The sequence below is a fragment of the Helicoverpa armigera genome, chromosome 23 (genome assembly GCF_030705265.1).
Source record: "Helicoverpa armigera isolate CAAS_96S chromosome 23, ASM3070526v1, whole genome shotgun sequence".
In the NCBI taxonomy this organism is placed as follows: domain Eukaryota; kingdom Metazoa; phylum Arthropoda; class Insecta; order Lepidoptera; family Noctuidae; genus Helicoverpa; species Helicoverpa armigera.
Window position 1 is genome coordinate 610,952 of NC_087142.1, and position 22,902 is coordinate 633,853.

General features: G+C 34.5%; 1 protein-coding gene across 2 annotated transcripts in view; it reads right to left on the reverse strand.

Moving 5' to 3' along the window:
* Positions 1 to 22,902, reverse strand: part of LOC110377444 (inverted formin-2) — a 98,757-nt gene that overhangs the window by 73,539 nt on the left and 2,316 nt on the right. For both annotated transcript variants that reach the window (XM_064040851.1, XM_064040850.1), the window contains exon 2: positions 9,603 to 9,776. The gene's annotated coding sequence lies outside the window, so the exon portion shown is untranslated. The remainder of the gene's footprint in view (positions 1 to 9,602; positions 9,777 to 22,902) is intronic.

The window sequence follows — 22,902 nt, forward strand, 5'->3', positions numbered from 1 at the left end:
GGTCACTCGACACGTCTCATTCCCAGAAGCGCCCGCGCATATAGATCGCGCACTCCCGTTCCTGTCACCGAGTTCAACACTCATTGATTTATTCATTGTACGCGTTAATTGAAGAGTGCATTCCTTGTATTTATGCACGACAGTACCTATATTATGTGGTTTAATAATTGTGAAATAAGTATAGAAAAATATATGCGTAATACAAATCCGAGAATCTATTTTTGTGTAGGCCTAAATCTAAAGCTAATCGTCATTTGAGTCATGATCTATTTTGCAGCCAAAATAACTAGGCCAACTTTATCGTTTCTTAGTATTTTTTATGCAGTTGTAAACAACGTTTTAAAATGACTCATATTATGGTTTATCATATGATTATCTGAATTTAAGATTGTAAGTACAATAGCGCAAATCAGAATACAATTTTGTGTGTGTATGACGTGTGATTGCGCTCGCGCCGATAAAGATGCGTCAGTGATTCGACAGTTATTTTTTAATTTAAATATCAATGACATACAGACGTCAACAACAAATCACATTTAACCGCGAAAGGAATAAGAAGACAATGTAGTAAATAATAAAAATATTTTCATTTTGGTATGCAAGCTGGCAAATGCAACTGCGTATAATATTTATTCGTATTTTCCTGTTGTCGTTAGAGTATATTCTAATAAAAATAAATAAAAAAACAAACACCCATTCGTATCGAATGCACTGACCTCAACGCAATAACATTAAAATAAATGTTTTTAATATGTCACATTGTTCCTAGAATATTAAGTGTGAGCTACAACGAAGAATACATTCAAAACGTAGACCTAAATTATTTTTAAACATAACCAAAACATTAGCATAAAGGTGACTAAACTATTAACCGCAACGGGAAATTATTTTATAGGCCGTAAAAGATTTTTAAAATTGATACAACCTTAATAGGAATTGGCCAAAATAATCTGCTTAAAATATCGTATTACATAATAAAACTGATGGATCTATGCAAAGTATGTTTTTTATCAAGATTCATAATTAAAAAGTGTGTATTTATGCAAATTGATTGCGCTTCGTGTTTTTCATAATATTTAAACGGTTAAATCACTTTCGACTTAAAAAGCCAATTAACTAGAAGTCAATAATCCTTTCAAATAATTATTAGGAGCTTAGTTTGTTCGTAATTATTTATTTTTCTTAGTTTTTGCTTGAAGATCTGGTTAATATGCAAATTAGAAAACGATAGGACAAGTTCAATATGCGTTGTAAAGTAAACCCATCTTTGCCTGTTTACTATCAACTTTAATATTTAAATATCGTCAATACGGAGACACGAATAAGTTAAATACATACCTATGTGGTAATTAAAGCTTATTTTTAATGGGAAACCATCAAATGACCACCGCTGTGGGTGCAGAATAAGGGAGTGTCAGACTCTTACTGACTAAAACCCATCATGTTTCTTCTATCTATAAGCCTTTCTATGTATCAGGGCTGCGGTAACTCTTTTAAAGATATAAGCTAGAAATGCACGAGAAATGGCTGCACACAACTATTGCAGTAGAAGGAACTAAGTTCAAAACACCATAAACCCACAAGATATGTGTATCCACAGTATTAAATCTCATAACATAAAAAATACTTTCACTATAAACGCATTCTATGGTAAAAATACTCTTAAAATCCCTTCGTAATCCTTTGTAACGGAAATGAAGAACGTTTGGGTAGGTCAGGATTAAAATCAATTTACTTTTTGAAATATTGTAGTGAATAGTCTCATGTTTTGTAGGGTTTAAGTATCAATATAATAAATTATAATGTTTCTTTTTTTCTTTGATCATAAACGTGACGTTGTGTTAGTCAAAGTAAAAATCGACAATATTATAAAGCTGAAGAGTTAGTTTGCTTGTCAAATCTCAGGAACTATTTAAATATTAATATTTCGAAGTACTTAGAGTTCATTTATCGAGGAAGGCTACTTTTTATTCGGATGTGCAAGGCAATTGTCACCGGATGAGGGTGCAACCCTAGCAAACAGCTACTATAAATATTTGGACCAATCGTGAAATGAAATAAAAAATCGGTAAAAAAACTTTTAAGTCAAACGGTTTTATCTTATGTGCACTGAAAACTAGAAAATAAAAAAATAGTTACTTACCTGTCAACCTACGTAGGTGGTCTTGATCATATTAGACTAAAATAAAAACGTGGGGCCCATTAACTGTTGCTGTAGTACTTTCTTCTAAAGGTATAATAAGTGTGGATTGCATCGACTTACTATAATTGTAACTGGAGTTTTTGACAATCAATAATCAGCCGTAGCGGCTTCACCAGCGAACGCCGAGCTCATGATCTACCAAAGTATAAAGATATGCTTTGCCATAGGTAGGATTTCAGAGGGGCCCCACGTTTTTATTTTAGTCTAATATGATCAAGACCACCTACGTAGGTTGACAGGTAAGTAACTATTTTTTTATTTTCTAGTTTTCAGTGCACATAAGATAAAACCGTTTGACTTAAAAGTTTTTTTACCGATTTTTTATTTTCTAGTTTTTAGTATTTAATGAAAATGCCTACCGAATATTCCTCGTTCTATCTAATTCATTTAGTGCATCATTATTACACGGTCTCTTACCTGATGATTTATTACAATCTAATTTAAAAAAAAAGTCAATTTTTTTTACGACGCCAAAAATCATCCCTGGGTCAGCAGCGGTAAGGGAGTGCCAGACTCTTACTGACTAAAAATAGTTATGTTTCGTCGTAGGCCTTTTATGTACCAGGGCCACGGTAACTCTTTCGAACAATCCCGCAGCCCAGGCAGACCTTGGCCCTGTTGGGCCCTGCTGGGGTTGCTGACAGTATTCTACTTGTGTAGCCCTTTCATTTGATACCCATATTGAGGGGGTTGCGGAAAAATATGTAATCCGCCATTTTGTGCCGGCGGCCATATTAGATTTACAATGTTATTGATATTACTATATTGTATTGTCATCGGAATAAAAGGTGTATACAAAATTTCAGATTAATCGGTTGACAGGAAGAGGGTGAAATTTGAATTACTAAATTGGACCCAAGAATAAAACAAACGGGAATATAACTAAATAAAACCGTTTAAAAATTGTTATCAGCCATTTGGTAGCGGCGGCCATCTTAGATTTCAATTTTGCATAGTAAATTGTATTCTACTTGTTGAGACCTTTCATTTGATACCCCTGTTGATGGGATTGATAAAACCTAAGTTATCCGCCATTTTGTAGAGACCGCCATCTTGGATTTGAATTTTATATAGTACATTGTATTCTACAGGTTGAGCACTTTCATTTGATACCCACATTGACGGGATTGATAAAACCTACGTTATCCGCCATTTTGTACCGGCGGCCATCTTGGATTTGCAATGTTATTGATATTACTATATTGTATTGTCATCGGAAATAAAGGTGTGTACCAAATTTCAGATCAATCTGACAACAGGAAGGCTCTGAAATTTCAATTTCTAAATTTGACCCAAGAATGAATAAATAATAAATATAAAACAAACGGGGTGAGCTAAATAAAACCGTTTAATAAAAAATGTGATTTTGTTTGTGGTTGTGACAAAAGGGAATAAAGAATAGAGATAATGATTTACGATCAAAAACGTTAAAAAGGACAAACAAAGCCGTTTTTATGTGAAGAAAAACTTATTCAATTTTTCCATTCAAGTAAATACGTAAGCAAACTATTAATAATATTCGCAGACCACAATACAGGGTCTAAAAATACTCACAAACTGACAGTTGTCGGAACTCCCAGTGATAAATCAGTTCTAATGTGGTCATGACCAGTTTCCCTCACTTACGGGAGAAGTATTACCAAATAGGTATGTAGGCTTTTATACATGATTAGGTGATATACCTGTTTTTGATGAAGGTAAAATGCGGTAGCTTGGTGTTTAAGTATTTGTGGGAAGATAATGATCGGAAGTGTTGGGAAATTAATATTTTTATGGAATACTCCCATAAAAATATTAATTTCCCAACACTCGCTATAAATGTAGCGCTGATCATCATAATCTGCCAAGCCATTTCTCAACGATGGCATCGTCTTCCAATCTAACCCTGTGCTAATAGCTAGAGCTGCGGAATTGTTCGAAAGGGTTACCACAGCTTTGGTACACAGTTCGCTCACGTTGCACGTAAGGTTAATTGATGATTTCCCACCAAAAAATAGTTCTATAACCTACATTTGTACACTGAATTAAATGAATAAATTTGTTTAACAGGTAGATCAGTGACCCTGTTAGCAGGCCAAGCCTACTGCCATCTAAAAGACCAAAAAATTAAGTACCTAGTACCTCTTAAATATTAAAAATAACCACAGCATATGGTCAAAGAAACCAACTGAGTCAGTAACTACCGTCCCACGCGACTCGACTGTATCAGCGTATAGTTTCTAAGAACTGCCTGACTGATGCCACAAAAATGTTTATTTATAACTTAGACGTGACTTAGTGCTTAACCGCCTGAATAACAGTGAACTTGCGGGAAGTTTGTGTCTGGATTTTAAGTAATGTGATGTCATGGGAATTTGATAAGCTCTTCAAGCTAATATCATCATCTGCCTAACCTTTTCCCAATTGTGTTGGAGTGGGCTTCCAGTCTAACCAGATGTATCTAAGTAAAGTTCCACATGGAGCGACAGCCTACCTAAATTAAACCTAGTTACTTGGGCAACCCGATACCACATGGTAAGACTGTCAGAATTTCTGGCTTCTCCTATCCCATAGCCACAAAAACTATTGTTTATTTTCCTTGTTTTGTACTTAAATGAATATCTAAATACTACAAACTAAGAAGCCACAGAAATACCTATTAGGTACTTAGTAGTTAAACTGTGGTTAGACCTCATACTGTTAACTCAAATTACAATCTTCCCACACCACAAAACTGCATGTTAAAATGCATACGTCATCTTTAGGCGCCAGTATTATGCCTATCCAGATGTTGAACCAATCATCATCTGCCTAGCCTTTTCCCAATTATATTGAGGTCGGCTTCCAGTCTTACCGGATACAGATGTTAAATAAAGTTGGTGCCAATACTAGCCTTTCATGGCTTCCCCTAAATGACAGTTCGCGATTGGCTCAGACCTCATTACTATTTATTTTAGGTCAAGGTCAAGGTCAAAGGTCATTTTATTATGTCCCACTTCCCTAAAAACTAAAGGGCATTCATATCATTAATTTATTTATTGATGTGTCATACAACTTCGGCATAAAATTATTATCACCACAGTTTCATCCACTTTCCTGTATTCATAAAATATAATACATTGTATTCTTCCTTTATTCATGCGAAATGTCAATAAAATTAATTATTACTCCTTTTAGGTCAAGGTCACAAGTGTACCAGTTAAAAACTCCAGCAGTACAATAATGTTGAATTTATTATTCCTTTCATGGTAAACAGTCATAAAAGTATATCATAATTATTATTACTCCTACATCAATAGCTAAAGAAATTAACTCCCTATCACTAAATTACGTTTTGATAACCTCAATTTTATTTCGAATTATATTATTCGTCTATTAAAAAAAAAACTATTTAAACACTTATGGGCATTAAAGTATCCTATGAAGTAACGTACAATTTAATATCGTCAACCAAAATATAAGAGCCATATAAGGCTCTCAACCTCTGCCTACCAAATAAAAAAAATACTTATTCACAATAATCTGACATCACAATTTAGGCGCCACGCATGACGTAGTCGATAAAATTCGTAAAACCACTGTTTTCCTTAACACACGCCCGCGAAGTACTCATCAATTATTATTACTCATAACACTATTATTACTCATTATTATTTATTATTACAACTCATTTCGGGTCAAGGTCAAATTGTATTTACAACTTCGCTTTTCGTGGTCGCCGTGTCGTGTAAAATGTGTTTTTTTTTTCAGTTCCGTATTTTTTAAGGCGTTTTGACAATATTGACTCAGAATAATAAAATGGAAGTCCCTTTGGGATCACTTATGGGACAACCAATTTTTTTTTAAACAGTTTGCTGGTACAATGTAGACAGTTTTTAAATTTTTCTTTTTGTAAAATATGGTTTGTTATATGTAGTTCTATACCCTATTTAACAAGAACAATAGTGCTTTTGTTTTAACCAAAGATAAACTAACCTTCCTTAACATAATTCATATTAATACCACCTGTCTCATCCAAGAAGACAATTAAAAATTATTATATCAAATCAAAGTAAAATAAACACGAGTGTTCAGCGTGCGCTTAAGGTCGAGTTCCAATAGCAATGACCTGTTTCGCCTTTTATAGGAGCGGTTGCGAAACGACACCTTAACATTCCCGTCAACAGATGTTCGGTTATGAAGGTTGCTACCTACTGGCTGTGCCTTGTCTCTGAAGGTAGGCTGTATAGGAAGTAATCATTATCTCTCTACAAGATTCGAAATACTTCGATTGGGTATGACGAACAAATTGCTGAACAAAATCCAGGAGGAATGAAAAAATATATACTATATTTTTTTCATTGTATAACGTTAGCAATATTACAGAATAGGTAATCAAGAGTTGTAAACAAAATAAAATAATAAAAAACTTATTTCCTTATGTAGAACATAGATTCAAAGCAGGATCTAACACCTAGTTATCAAAGTAATGGTTCCACTTATCTCCTCTCTGCTACTGAGTTGACCACAAAATCTGACATTATGCCAAAGAAAACGAATAATCTGCATACTTGATAAAAATATGTAAAATAAAACAAAAGAGACGAAATCAGGAAAGGTCAGTAAAACCAGTGCGGAATCAAAAAGGCAAATGTTATTTGCTACGAGACTGTTAATATTTACAACATAACTGTTTTATTAAGTCACTAATCAGGTCCAACTCTATTTAATAAGTTAGCGAATATTTTTAAGATGAATAAGATTGCCCCAATTTCTGAAGGTGTTCATAGCCTGCAAACTATCTATCTCAATGACAATAATACAATTTTCACGCTTCGTTATGCAGAAGCCATTTATTAGGCGATGGACAATTTCTTAATAACGCTTAATATGCGCCACTCAATCATGATTACTGGAGAGGCGCCAATGTCACAGCCTAAGATATCCAAATGATAAACAAACGCAAAAAACCCAGTTAAACCAACATAGACGTTGAAAAGCATAATGCGTCACTAAATGAAAGACTGGGCTAAACAGAAAAAACACAGATGACATTGTTTGTGGTGGAATCGCTAATCGCTAAGCAGCCTTTTTTTTTTTTAACGACGTAAAAAATCATCAAATGACCCCTCCCGCTGTGAGTTAGCAGCGGTGAGGGAGTGTCAGACTCTTACTGACTAAAAGCCGTCGTGTTCCGTCGTAGGTCTTCTTATGTGCTAGGGCCGCGGTACCTCTTTCGAACAACCCGCAGATCGCTAAGCAGCCTGGAGTTGCCTAATTAATTAGATGGCCAGGACTGCTGTGATTTGTTGGGCACGTTAAGCTGTCGTTTCGATCCCGAATTCTGTACTATTGTCTGTCCTTAGGAAGTTCAACTTACTAAACCAGGTCAGATGCAATAAAGAGGAGACTATCCAAAAGCGTTACCAGTGTTACTTTCCAAATACCCAACAGAGTATAATAGCAATCCTCTGTATTTGACTAAAATATACTAAAGTATGGCTAAACTAAGTGTAATGTTAAAGAGATGTAAAACCTACCTAAAATATCTTCCATTGCTTATAAAGTGGGTATTCTGTACATATCTACATATAAATGTGCAGCCAGTCAGAAAGCAATAAGTCAATTAGTTTAATACTGTACGTTACTTCACTCGTTGCCAATTTGTATAAAACTAACTTGAGTTATGATGTGGTTCAAACCATAACCTTATTGAGAATTCATAGGGTTTCATTAAACCTAAACAGCATGATCAAAGGGGTGAACTGCAATTATTTAGCATTCGTAGCCTTAAAAACGAATTTTGTTTAAGCATTGAGCAAAAACATCAATGGCAAATCTCTACTTATGGTAACATTACTGGCCATGACTTTATCATAAGATCTTGACTGCTGCCTACGCTTTCCCATAAGTCCAACCACCTGTTTAGTCAACCTTCAAACAGTCACCAAACACCAAATGAATTCTGCAAATTAATGGGAACAGGGTCACCATCATCATCGGCCATTTTATTGGCTACCTCCTGGTGACACTTTTTAAAGTCAAATTCAAATCATTTATTTAATTTAAACCTAGCACTACATCATCTCCCGAGCCTTTTTCCTCAACTACTACTACTGTTGGATGTAGCTGTGTTCCACAATTTTACAAGGAGCGACTGCCCTAACTGACCTCCTCAACCCGGGCAACCCCGACCGGTTGTCAGACTTACTAGCTTCTGACTACCCGTAAAGCCTCCTATCTAATCACCACTTATTCGAAAGGTCGTAATATTTTTATCGCTTTAAGCTCACGCTTTGCACCACCTCAACCGATCAGCGTGTTAACCGGCTTCAATTGTGCAATACCAATCAATCGGAGACGTGTAATGGATTGTGAAGAGGCGACAGTCAGCCATTATGTTCCTACTGTTATTATATTGATGTATGAACGTTTATAAATAGATCATTTCATTGTAAACGATAAAAGTATACATTTCTTGGTAAATGTCTCTTCGGAATTATAGCTTAGGGGAATTGGTTTAGAGTTACTAAAGGAAGATGTAGGTATTTTGTCAGTTTCACATTTAACTAAGTAGCCATAGCGCCCCATATATAATAAATATACCTTCAAACAACAAAAAACATTAAGTATGATGATTACCGTTACAAACAAAAAACGCCGCCTCTTAATCTCCCATTAATAAAACATATTATTTTCTAACAAAACATGACACCAATCAAAACGCTACAAAATAACAAGAAATCATCGAAAACTGTTCACCAGTTTCATGGAATATGAAACGCATATCGCCCACATGGCAGTAAGTCATGAGCATTAGGATGACCTACATGCAGACAGTTTCTATTGACACACATACATACATACAACCTCTCCACAGGGCTTGTAACTCACGGGTCACTATTATTATTAGATTTCAAGAATGCTTGTACGTAAGTGTGTATCGTAATTCCTGCCTCCATATGCCTAATGTCCTAATTTCACACTCTTGAAATTGATATAAATCAATTTTCTAACCCTGAAATTAATTATCTAGAGTTACGTATTGTAAGTTTTGCGTTGCAGAATGTTGTTGAGTACTACCAATTATTTCTAATGATAAGAAAACAATTAACCGCTCTTAATGTATTAATATATCCATTTACTTTGTAATTTAAATAGATATAGGTCTCATAATTAAGCCCTGGGGCATGACATGCCAGGATTATATTTCCAATTGAAGACAATAAAAGTTATTAATTTCACCATATGTTTTAGATATAGTAATTTCCATAATTAAACCATTCTTGACTACACATGCGTGACAAAACTCTTAGATATGTTAAATATGATGTAAAATTGTGCTTAACACAATCAAAAGCCTTGGTGAAATCAGTGAAGATGTGGTATATAGCTTTTCATTCTTATGTTATTAACTAGATGAAAAAGGTTTATTACTTACCAATATAAAAATATCCGATAAACATTTACACTTGAACACGACACTGTCACAAGCACTCACTTAATATTATTAATTAGTAAACAATTCGTTATAGTTTGTTAATAGTCACGGCATTTTCGCAACGCCGTCGTCGGTTCAACTGGAACGCGTCACTGGGCATAAGTTTTTGTAAACCTGTAACAAAATTACAAGAAATGAATCATACGATACTTCGCTGTGGTATTAATATACATAGCACAATAAAGTGTAATTAAAAACCTAAAACAAGGAATCCATTGATGAGACAGTGTCAATGTTTATAAACACGAAGCAATATAAATTGGTGCAGCTTTGTCACATAGGGATTGAGATATCTTGGAAATCAAGAAGTTGTGAACAAACTTGGAATAAATTCTAACGAAATGTCTTGAAATAATAAATGCATAACAGCTGTTTTCCTCTGTTTCACCCAGCGAATTTCTTTCCCTACCTGGACAAAATAAGGCCTATTTTACTCTGTGATAGCCTGGCTTCCCAACAGTTGTAGGATTTTTCAAATTGGTTTGGTAGTTTCTCAGCCTTCAGGGTCCAACAAACAATAACATGTTTCTTCTTTATTATATTAGTTGAGATAAAAGAACAAGCATCTTCAACCAATTATCTTTTAAAACTAAAACACAATACTCGAGCAAAGAGCCGAGTCTCGGCCTCTTTTCCCGCACGCAGCTGACCTAGAGATTAGAGACGATTAGCGCTATTTGTACTGCCTACTTCGGCTAAACCTAGGCCTAATACTGTTTGGTCGAGTAGCCAAGTGGGTTTAACTTTAGAATTGAGTATATCGTTGTTTGTATGTTTTTTTCTACAGATAAAATTAATGGATGTGTTGGGACAAATATTTGAATAGATAGGACGGATACAGGTGTTCTATTACAGGATTATACTGCTTGTGGTTCTTGCAGTAGAAAAACCAAGTAGATACCAGTTTGTTTGACAATATGATTAGTAATTTGGGGGTCTTTTGATTTCTACAGTTTTGTTTGAGCAAATAACTTTGCTTTCATGAAGCATCTCTCTCACATTAATGATGCTATCAACTCACAAATATCAAAAAACCTTTACCAGCTATATTGTACTGTACAATGTTCATCTTATTTTAAATTAACATTTCCTTATGTTACTTTTGAGACAGTTTAATTCATTAATTTTCAATCTCAAAACACCATTTTACGATCTCAAAAACAAATCACACAAACAAAACTGCATACAAAGCTGCATCTATATGCAAATCCTTTGTTTTATCGAACCCACGACCCCTCGAGAGTCCATAAGGAATGACTAAGTCGATTCTTATCAAATCCTGGTTATTAATAGCTGCACTTCTGAGAGCGGTCTCAACAAAGAGTCTGCTAGTTAGTCCTTATATTTATCATCTGTGGTAATGCGTGCACAGATAGCGTATGCTTCGTTAAAATTATTCTGTGTTCGTTTGCAAAATATTCATTAAAATACTACAATAAAATCAACATAGCTTCTGCACTACAAAATGAAAAAATTCTATGATATAACATTATGGAGTTATGATAACTTTAGATTAGCATAATTTTTCAAACATTTTCGAAAGTTGTTCCAAAAACATGGGATTTATTTTATGGGATTACTCATCGCGTGCGATTTCGTATTTTGCAATAAAATTATGTTTTATAGCAGGCAGTTATTACCTTATTAATAACTTTTAGTAATCACCTGTGTAACATAACCCCATTGGTATTACGCTGGTGTCCTAAAAAATATATTTTCATAATCACAAAAAAATTTCCTCGCCTCTTCTCATACAGAAAAGGAATAAGCGTTAATCAGCACGCATGCTAAGGTCGGATAGTCCATTTTAGACTTTAAAGTCCACGTTTCTTCAAGATATTTTTTTCACCTTTATTCGTCATTGATGTCCAAGATTTACTTAAAAATTACATAATTGTAACTTGGAAAGAGTTAGATCATCATCCTCCTGCCCTTATCCCAATTTTATTTTGGGTCGGTGCAGTTTATTTTCCCCTTTAAAAAAGTAGTAACTATTTAAATTAACCCATACCCCCATTCTTCATCAAACCCATTCAACCAAATAAAACTCAAATTTCTATGTAAAACTGCGCCTAGTACCGGAAAGTACGGTGATGTGAGGCGCCCGCGCAGTCGGAGGCTGGGCGCGGCTGCCCACGCGTTACCTTGGCCAGCGAATGTCGCCAACAGGTTCCTAGCCGATGGACCGACTTCTTAAATGTACTGCGGAATAGGTTCAATAGAATACGGCCTATTTCTAAAGCGATCTTTAATAGTGATTCGTACGACGAAGAAGGCACGAGAGTATTTGCAATTTTTAACGTCACAAAATAGAACGTCACTAATTTTCGAAAAATAGTACTGTCAGTGCACGTAATTTCGGACCACGTGATTTTTTTTAAATACTGGTATTCAGCGGTTCCACTTTATCAGATTCAAAGTTTATTATAATTTTGCTATTGCTAGCTGATGCGAAAAAGTTAAGTTAGTCAATAGAAATACAAAATTCCTCTCCTCCTATACCTGACATATTATGGGATCACCTATTTGGTTCCTATTCTGTTCTATACAATTGTCATTTCTGTTTGTCCATCAAACCTTACCCAAAACATTTTTTCATTACTGCATTTCAAATTAGTAACCTGTAAACCTAATTATTCCAAGAAAAAGCTGACTCTACAAACAAGCCGACATTTCTCGCCCTCCTTCCGCCAGAAACAGTCATGACAAACACACAAACAAACCTAAATTCAAGTGTGTGACCTCTCGTTAGCTAACACCATAAATATCTTGTGTTTAGCGTACAAATTACCATAGAAATTAACGTGTTTCTCAAAACAAATAAGGTAGAGTGTTGATATTTTTAAGATGTGGCAACTTTTTTATTTATATTCTTGCTTTTAATTTTGAGTGTAATATCAATACAAATCTTTTAATGATTAATGCTTGAAACTAAACTTTCGAGAAACTATATAATAAATAAGTTTGTTTTTATGTACAGATAAAGAACTAAAGGCCTGCACCGATTTTACATGATTATTTTTCCGACCCAAATATCGACCAATAGAATTGCACCATTCGACGTCACGTGGTACAACCTACATGGTATTATACTGATAATTTTTTTTGAATATTTTCTCTGGTCGTTGCTACGTCAAACTGACAGGTTGTGGCCGACATTTGGGACGGAAAAATAATCCCCCGAATACCACACGAGCTTCAAAATTATCTGGCATTTCCCTCAAGGTTCCCTGCAAACAAATAAAGTCGTCAAGTTTTTCAGGAAAAATCACTCGCGCTTCGCGCTCGTTATTTTTTGACCTGAAAAACTTGACTCCTTCATTTGTTTGCAACGAACCTATCGGGAAATACCCGATAATTTTGAAGCTCTTGTGGTATTATAAGTGATTATTTATCACGTATTACAACGCTAGGTAAAGCTTAGATCACATGCTTTTGTCAAAAATTGTATTTTTTTATCGCCAATTGGCGATGTTTCAATCCAAAAATTACATCAAGAATTAATAAATAATCTTCCCATTTCAATATCCAGAAGTTACATTCATTTTATATACATCAACTTAATATCACAAAACACCACGCTAGGCTCACGGCATATATCAATTACCTACGAATCAATCATGTCGATCATGGGGAATTACAGGCTACGGCTCAAGGCCCCGTGGCTGAGAATTAAGTTATTATTCACGTAATTGCCTGTGTTACTGCTGTTTTGTATTATTTACTGTATTGATTGGTAGCGTTTATAGGAAACTACTGAGTAGATAATATTTCTAATGTATAAAAAATCATTAGTTTCCGCCTGCGGTTTCACTCGAGGTAACTGATTCCCACATCAGGATAAAACTATCTAACCTGGGGTAATTGTTATATGAAAGCTTATGAATTCTCTATTACTACATCAAAATCCTTTGAGCCGTTGAAAGTGTGATTGAAGATTAATCTTCAACCCACAAACTTTCAAGTATTAGCAGGATCATTGGGTAGATTGATTTTTACTACATAAGTTTTCTGTGAAGTCTTCAAGACTTCTCTCCAGTCAAACTAACTGCGCAATCATTATATTATTTTCACATTTCAGTCATCATCTATCTGACCTCACAGTCAAGGCACTAAGACCCTTATTACCTCTCAACTGAATTTCAGGCCACATCAAAAGCCAATAGATCTACAAATGACAGCCAGGACCAACGGCCTCACCAAACCTATTTTTCAAGGCACGGAATCACAACCTTATATATGATACCTATAAAAACAAATGAATGATAACCAAGACCGATACAATAGAATACATTGGACATTCAATGCACGCCAGGTATTGTGTCTTGTATCGTCATGACAGGTTGTGACGTCACTATTGTTATAAACTAGGACACCTTAGCAACTAATAATGAAGGATCTTTAGCACATAATGAGTGTCAGACAACAGCTGTTAAGGTTCTATTATATGTGCAGCAAGCAACATAATAGGAGATTATAAATAATCTTGTAAACAAAACAAAACATCGTTTTGAAAATAGCAACAAATTGTTATCAAACAGACATCTGTGTAGCTGGGAAGATTATACATCACTGCATCATATTTCTAGCCACAATATTAGGAAGTGGTGAAGGGTTTTTATAAAGCAGTAATAACCAATAGCTAATGAAGATCAAGAAGACATGTAAAAATACAAGAATTATTTGCAGTTACACCACAACCTAAGAAGCCCTCCTACAGTCTTGAACATCCGCTTAACGGCCTCTGGCATACATTTGTAACGGCTGCCATCGATTTACCGGAGACACACTCAAATCAAATCAAATCAAATCATTTATTTTGCAAACATGGGTAAGTACCTACATAGATGTTACAAAAAAAAATATAAGTTCTCCATGTTTTGCCGGCAATGGGCATGCAAATAATAAAACAATGGTTTTTATTATTATTAAAATCAGAATAAGTACCTATACCAAAGAAATGAAAGTACCAACACTTCAAATTAAAATATACTAATAGATGTCGTTAAAGAATAAATAAATAAATAATAATACCAACCAATGTCAAAATTAAATTACATACAAAATTATTATTTCAAATTATAATTATTGGATTATAATGTTACTTTTAAGATTATATTGTAAACATTATATTCAGGTAATTGAACACATCACGACTGGGTGGGACTATATTTCACTAAAGATTTGTCGGACAGAAATTCTTTTACAGAGTAATAACTTTTGTCTACTAGGAGATCATGGAGAGACCTTTTAAAATTCTTAATTTCTATAATTGTTCTGATAGGCCCCGGTAAATTTTAAAGATGCGAGAAGCTGAACAAAAGATGCTCTCATGCAATAGGTGCGTTTTACTGGCTGTTGTGCGTAGTTTATCCTTACGCCGTATACGCGTGTAGTAGTCAAACATGTGGATATTGTTTTTAACAAACACTGATACCTCGAGTATATAGATGCACGGTAGTGTTAATAATTTGTTATTTTTAAAAAATGGCTTACAGGAGTCGGTTGCGCATAAGTTGAATATAGCCCTGATGCAGCGTTTTTGAGCAATGAAAGCACTCAGGCTACACAATATGACACCACCCCGGGAATCAAACCCACTCTTTCTTAAAACAACAACCTTCCTTAGAACAAGACAAAGACAATGAAATGATGTAGCCTGATGTTACCTACCATGTAAGTACACAAAAAGACTGAAAAGCCATTGAAAACAATACAGACTGAACATTAACTTCACATCAGACAATATTATTTAATACTTGTCCAGTTGAGAGTCTGAGGTCGGCTGAACCTCGGCCGATTAGTCACAGGCTGCCTCATGGCCGATCACCATATAGGACCAGAGACTACACCACATTCGACTATAGACTTTAAGTTTAAAGCAATAGAGTTGGGTTTGCTCAGTGTAAAAGATCGGTGGAACACTGTTTTATTAGTTGCAATATGTTTTAAAAGGGACGAATTGGTTCAGAATATTATAGTCTTATGTTCTAAGTTTCTTATTCTGAGGATGTATTTAAACATTTTATAATCATCTTAAGAGATAAAATAATCGTTATAGCTAATAGAGTTATCTATATTCTTCATAACATTAATCTTAACAGACAGTAAGCTAGGATGACGCATCTTAGCTGACAGACTGAGGACAATCTTGGTAAAACTGGATGCAAAATGCGGTTTAATAAATTAATACGACAACCTCACGATGTTTGATAAAAATATCAGCTCATCTTTTAAAATACCTATTTACCGGTAAGTATTATATTTTGTCGTAAATAAAGATTTCGCCTTTACCAAAAACCACCCAACCAAATGGAGTGAGAGCTTTTGATGATTAAAAGCAAATAAAGTAGTTCTAACTCATAAAACATACACTGAGAGTGAAATTTTTCAAAATGATAACTTAATGATTTGGGATCACGAACATCTCGCCCAAAGTCACCATTTCCAGACCAACCACCACCAAAATCATCATAAAAGACAAAACTTTAAATAATAAATTACAAGAAATTAATCAATTAACGAAAAAGTCCATGACAGTGTTACTTACACCTAGGTGTTTAATTACCACTATAAATTCTACACGGATATCGCAGATTAAGGAAATGGTCATTTAAGTGTTAATGAGCACATGACTGGACTGATTAATTAATCGTATGCAACACTAGTACCTAAACTTAATGAACTTGGCAAAGAATATGTTGTGTTCACGGATGTTATCGAAGGCAAGTGCAATAAACAAGAACAAAAAACAAAGGTATTACAGATTCAAGCAACCAAAGCAGAATCAACCGAGTTACATATTCTTAAGTGAGTTATTGAGATTGCAAGAGGTTTTCTGTGTCAATCAAACACATTTTTGTTTATTTATTTCAAAACCTCATCATCCTTCGAGCCTTTTTCCGAACTATGTTGGGGTCGGCTTCCAGTCTAACCGGATGTAGCTGAGTACCAGTGCTTTACAAGGAGCGACTGCTCCATCTGAGGCCCTTAACCCAGCTACCCGAGCAACCCAATACCCCTTGGTTAGACTGGTGTCAGACTTACTGGCTTCTGACTACCCGTAACGTAATTATTTATTTCAAAAACCTCATCCGGTTTTAAGATTAAGAACAATTGTTTTCAAAACATCCTAAATACGAACCACCTGTTATGATCAATGATCAAATCCTATTTATAATCCCAGTGTTAAACACACCAAATTCAATGCCCAGGAGAATTTCGATGGTTGTATTGTCTCCCTCTCCTTGAGTATTTCCTTCAATACCAACTGAAGACATCTCATTACAATCGAGAGGTAGTTTAACTTCATCTTTCATTCAAACGGCATTGGCAGTTTGCCCAGCTGATGTCAAGAGATAATTGTCTATTGCAATGCTTAGGGGTCATGTTTACAAGTACTTAGAGGTAGAATATGTTATAATGACATTATCATAATCTACCCAAGGTTAGCAAGAATCTTTCTGCTCTTATTAATTTTATTTGGGTTCGGGTAGTATTACGTCTTTTCTCACTGACGTCATCTCACAAGTGTCATTATTTTCAACCATGTCGTCTTTTAAACAGTCTATGGATATTTTCTCAAAATATTATTGAGTAAAATTAGGTGTGGCAAAACTGGCCAAAAACCGTCTTTTTTTCTCTTATACTGCAGTAAAATTGCTTATTTTCAACACAAACATCATAAACATTTACTCCGAACATAGCCTTTGGCTGATCCGGTTGGCAGGCAATCTCATTAAGTTTTAATTTGAAATGTATTGTTATGGAGGAAAGTGATTCATGTGAAGTGGCGTCAGTAACTTATGCTAGACTTTCACTGTTTAGTGATCATGTCTCTGGAAATAAAGCTGCTGATGTTGATAGTAAAGTGGTAGGCACACTTGATGAGATTGTGGTCTTGAAAGATGCAGCGAGCAATGGCGAGCATGAAGTAAATCTGCTTGACACTATTTTTAATACTATACGTGAGAATGTTGGAAATTCAATAAGAAGTTTGTAAGTATGAGAGCTGGAATAGCGGATCAAGAAGCAATTTTATGCACCTAGATTCTAGAAATGTCAGTTCTGGATTCAAGGGAGTATGTAATCAAGTACTAGTTGCAATTTTAATGATCTAATAAGTCTCTTTTAACGTAATGCCACTAAAGTGTCACTTTAAAATAGAGTGTTACTTCCTAGTTTTTATTTTAGACTCTAACAAGCAAGCTAGAATCTAATCATAGCTATTGTATGCTCGTCTTTAATAAGTGTCTTAATTAAGCTACCAAAACAGCGGCATTTTTATATTATTTGATATGTTTATCACCGTCTCATCGATCATAAACTTGATCACCGATTTCTAACGGTGATTAATTAAGTGAAAGAAATGACGATGAACACCTTCATTATAAAACTGAATTAGTAAAATCATCAGTTTTAATATCTCTAATTTGAGTTTATTGCGAGAAAGAGATTTATTGGTTTTCAATTTCATACCTTTCCAGTTAATGATTTTCGTCACACGTTAAACAGATTTCACAAGTTATATGTCTTACCACTTTGCGCATCTGGATAAAAATTAGCCTACTGCCTCCCTCGATAATTGGGCTATTTTACAACTAAATTGTTTTTCAAATGACACTTTTAGTTTCTAGAATTAACGCCTTTAACTTTTGGTAACTTTCCAACGAACTCTTCAGCTTCATAATAATAGTAGATCGAAGGACTGATCTCAATACAAAATCATCCAATGACCTAGCAACAAAAGAATTCGATCACAAATCAATAACATGCGGAAAGATCAAATTATAAGCAACCTGTCTGTCTGTCTGTGCCGTACCATCAATCAAACACGTCGACACTGACAATATGGTCGAACTTACTTCCACTAGGCAAGGAGCTGACCTTAACATTTGGTTCATGTTTAATGGCTTAATATCAAGAGCAAACATATTGATTTAATTCAATTATTGTTGTGGTAAATTTTAAATTGAATTGCTGCTAATGATTGTTATTTTGGTAAACTGTGTCATTGGTTTTGTATGTTGTAAGTGCGACTTGAGTACGCTTGTCAAATCGTGTTCAAGTTTTCAAACCAACTCATTGAAACTGAATTAAATATATAGAAAATAGTTAACACCTAGCTACATTTTATATACTACATTAATAATTCGTATTTAATGTATACATATGTATTGGGTCTTGAAAAATATGATATTCATGAAAGGTGACACATTACGGTCGAGCTCCCAGTCTACACAGAACAATGCGTCCATTTTATTACATCAATACGTCGAAGCATCATTCAAAAACACCATTATAAATTCACATCAGGTGTCAAGCACTGCCGTACATATTAATGACATAAGACATCATTCAAAATTCAACCTTATGCCAAAGAAATACAGTATGAAATGTAACTGTGGGTGCTATGTGTAACTTTCAGGGGTTTTCAGTGAAAACATGAAGTTGTTTTGTCTGAAACACACAATCAGCTGTTTGCGTCCAAAGTTCGATGTAAGCGGAATTTTTATAGTCACTTATTTTTGGTTCTCGAGGTGGATTTATCATAATAAATCTTGAAGACAATGGCTTTTTATCGATGAAAGAACCGGCAGGTATAAATAGAATTGCCAATTATTTTATTTGAATATAATCATACTGCACTTGAGGAAATCCAAAAAAATATATTTATTCAGCCAAATTCAATAACACAACAAAAAACGTGAACGCTCCTGCATTCAAAACACATGATTACAAAAACCCAAACTGCAAATGCGATATGCATTCCTTCATGCCACTTCCCCAAATTCATTCCTTCATAATTTATTTTTAAACCACCCAGACAGTTAAATTATACTTAAGTTTTCATTCCAAAAGCATTTTTATTCGAACAGCGTCCTACGATAACGGACTAGAGATTAAAATCGGTTGTTAATTGTGTGTGACAGTTGAATCGGCGCCATATTGGATCCAGGAAGCGTGTGTCACGCCGCCATGTCAAAATAGAAACAGTTATGCCGCGAAATTGGGTGAACCCGTGACGCAGACGGAATTAGGGGGATTAATTAGTCCCAATAACGTTTAACTGTTATATTTTTTAACATATTCAAATACCAATCCTCCGTTTTAGTGTTTAAAAAAAGATAAAGCGGTTACAAACTTTTTTGTTGAACTTAACTTTTTAGAACGCGCACATTGTTTGAATTGAAAAAAAAAAACTTGAATGACTGGCAGTTGAAATCAAACAAAACCTTTTTTTACATAACAATGTAACATTATTAATCAAAGCTTGTTCTTATAGAATTTTGACACCATCATTCTTAGAATAGGCGCCATAAATCATGGGAGCTTATATCAAAATTCCTGACGCAGTCTAGACGAGTTGCTACAAAAACATACCAAAAAGAATGCTACTGAAAACCATAAAAAAATTGACGAACATCAAAGCCACTAAAATGTAACAACGGGCCATAAAGTGGCATAAGATGGCGCCACAATGTTACGAAAGGGAACATGAATAGGTGCAGTTATTACGAAGTTATTAAGCATAATTATGGTGAAAATTAATCTCTTGGTGAATTCGTTATCTTTGATCTATTTCCTGACGAGGAAGCGGTTGAGACTTCGCGACCGAAATGTCTGACTCTTTTTAGCTTCGGTCACCTTCCGTGCATTTTCCGGCTTTCCATGTATTCTAAATTCGTGTGGAATTTTAACTAGGCGTATGAAGAAAACAACAAACTGTCCGTGGTTTTTGAATGGTTTAGTTTGATAAATGCTAAGACGGGTGACTTTTCAATGCACCTCATTATAATGTAACAGATATATAGGTATAATCGCAGTATTAATAACTTCCCTGTCTTATGAGTCATATGTGATACACACCGTTTGTTTAACTATTGTGTCTGCTTCGTCAGTGAAGTGGGAAAAATACATAAACTAATACAAATGAAAAAATCTAAATACAAGATGTCTGTTATCTTCCTTACACCACAAATAAAAATGCTTAGTAATAACACTTCAAAATTGCGTAATGATATGAAAATGATCGCAAAAGCAACAAAACACGGTAAACAATGCTAACTACAAACCAGGCTAGACCAGTATCAGGCAATAAGTAAATAATGGATTATTAAGATGTAGAAAACTAGATAAAACACAAGATACCGAGCGTGATATTAACATATCTAAGATAACACATTATCTTGTGGGCGTAATTATGTAATTGCTACAATCTCATGTAGTTAGTTATGCACTGGGTTTTAAGTACATTTTTATTCATGAATGCAACGCGTATGATATTCGTGACGAGAAAACTGGCAATGTTGTGAATGAAGAAACTTAAAACGCTCTTCAGATAAAGCGAAGCGTTATTAGAACCCTTGACCATTGGTCTCTTGACATCTTGCCTCTTGCCAAATGGGTGTCTCATTAATAATATCAACATATCTCATAAATAATATTAAAAGGTAAGCAAAACAGAAGAATAAGGTACCTTTAATCTGTGAAGGACAAAAATAGTTTCCATACAAAATATGATGTGGGACGTAGGATTGTAGTTACCAATGTAAAAACGGAACCAGTAAGTTTGACCAGTCCAGAAATAACACGAATTTAAATAATTTGCAACAGTGCAGAAATAGTATCAGACTGGCTTATCCGCCTCCCACTGAACTTATTAAGTTACAGACTTGCTGACTTGAGTCTGATAGCCTGTTAAGACGACACGTTTTAATACCCAGTAATATTTCGTAACATTTCTTCATATTCCTTCAAATCAATACGACAGCAAATTAGTATTCTATGTTCCATCAATTTCTTAACTACTAAGGATAACTTCTTCACATTCTACTGAAGATTCCACAGTCGTTTTCTTACACTTTATTCGCCAAAGTTGACCTTGGACTTAAGTTTCATGTTGAATACTAATCTCCCGACAAATTCTTGGAAATTCACCTCAGCTTGAACGTGATTTAAATTTATGTCCATGCGATATACTTCCTTTATAACCACTCTATCTAGACTAGATTCGAGTTAGTCTGTATGATAATCATCATTGAAATAATTTCGTGCTAGACCACTTTAGGAATTCATAATGACAGCTAAGATTGTATTATCTTGATTATCATATTTTATCACGAATATACTAACACCTACGCTTATTATTGTAATAGGTGGTGGCTGATCTATAAATTTATCATTATTTTAATATGATCCTGCCGATAGCTGGACAGTTGCGATTTATTGTTTCTTAGAAGTCTAGCCAGATTATGATAGTGCGAATTTGAATCGATTTCGTCATCGTCCAATTCATTTTATTTAAATTCCTTTGTCGATTAGGTGATTTGAATATGATATAATCGTTATGAAATGGTGATTTAAAATTTTTCCGTTATAATTTCCGCATTGTTTTAAAATGACAGAAATATTAGATTTCAAAAATTCCTAGAACAATAAAAAATACAAGAGTTGCACTAAGTTCCGCCTTTCTTATTTGCTACAGCCCAGAATCCCACTAATCCCAAAAGGGAAAAGAGTGAGTCAATAAATAAATACAATCAACGAAAATCAAACACGAACCGACATCGACTAGGTGACCCTGCGCAGTGACATCTCACAACACGGTTACTTAAACTTGTTTGGTACAACGCAACCATTTTCAGATGTCAATAGATCTTTCACACTCGCTCGAGAAGAGTAGCTTTTTAATTTAGTCGCCTTGTCTAACCATCCGATGCTCCCGATACTCCGAAGGGCCCATGAATAATTCATTAACAGAAGGTTTTTTACACAAATCGGATATAGTTTTAGGGTTAACAGGCCTCTAAATGTGTTACCAGATACATTATTGTTATGTAAAAGAAAGTTGACATCTTTAAATTTTACTTTCTTACTTTGATATAAATCCATTACTGGTATTTAGAGAGTTTTATATATTTGTGTTTTAATGGTGTGTAGTAAAAATAAAATTATCTAGCTATTACGAGCACGTGTCAAGTCAATTTTCGAGAAATGTAATTTAGTTTTTATGAGCACTGTTTAGAAGCTGCTGAGAATCGTTCATATACGTAGATAAATTATGTTTTTTAATGATGATTGATCTACTAATCAGTTCATTTGGACTGATATAATCGTTTCGATCGGCATTAGATCGTGATTTTGATGAATCTATTGAAAAGATAAGTTGGAATTAAACACCTGATCAAATTGTTATGAATAATATTTGTAAAACATCGTTGAAGATAAAGTTGTATGT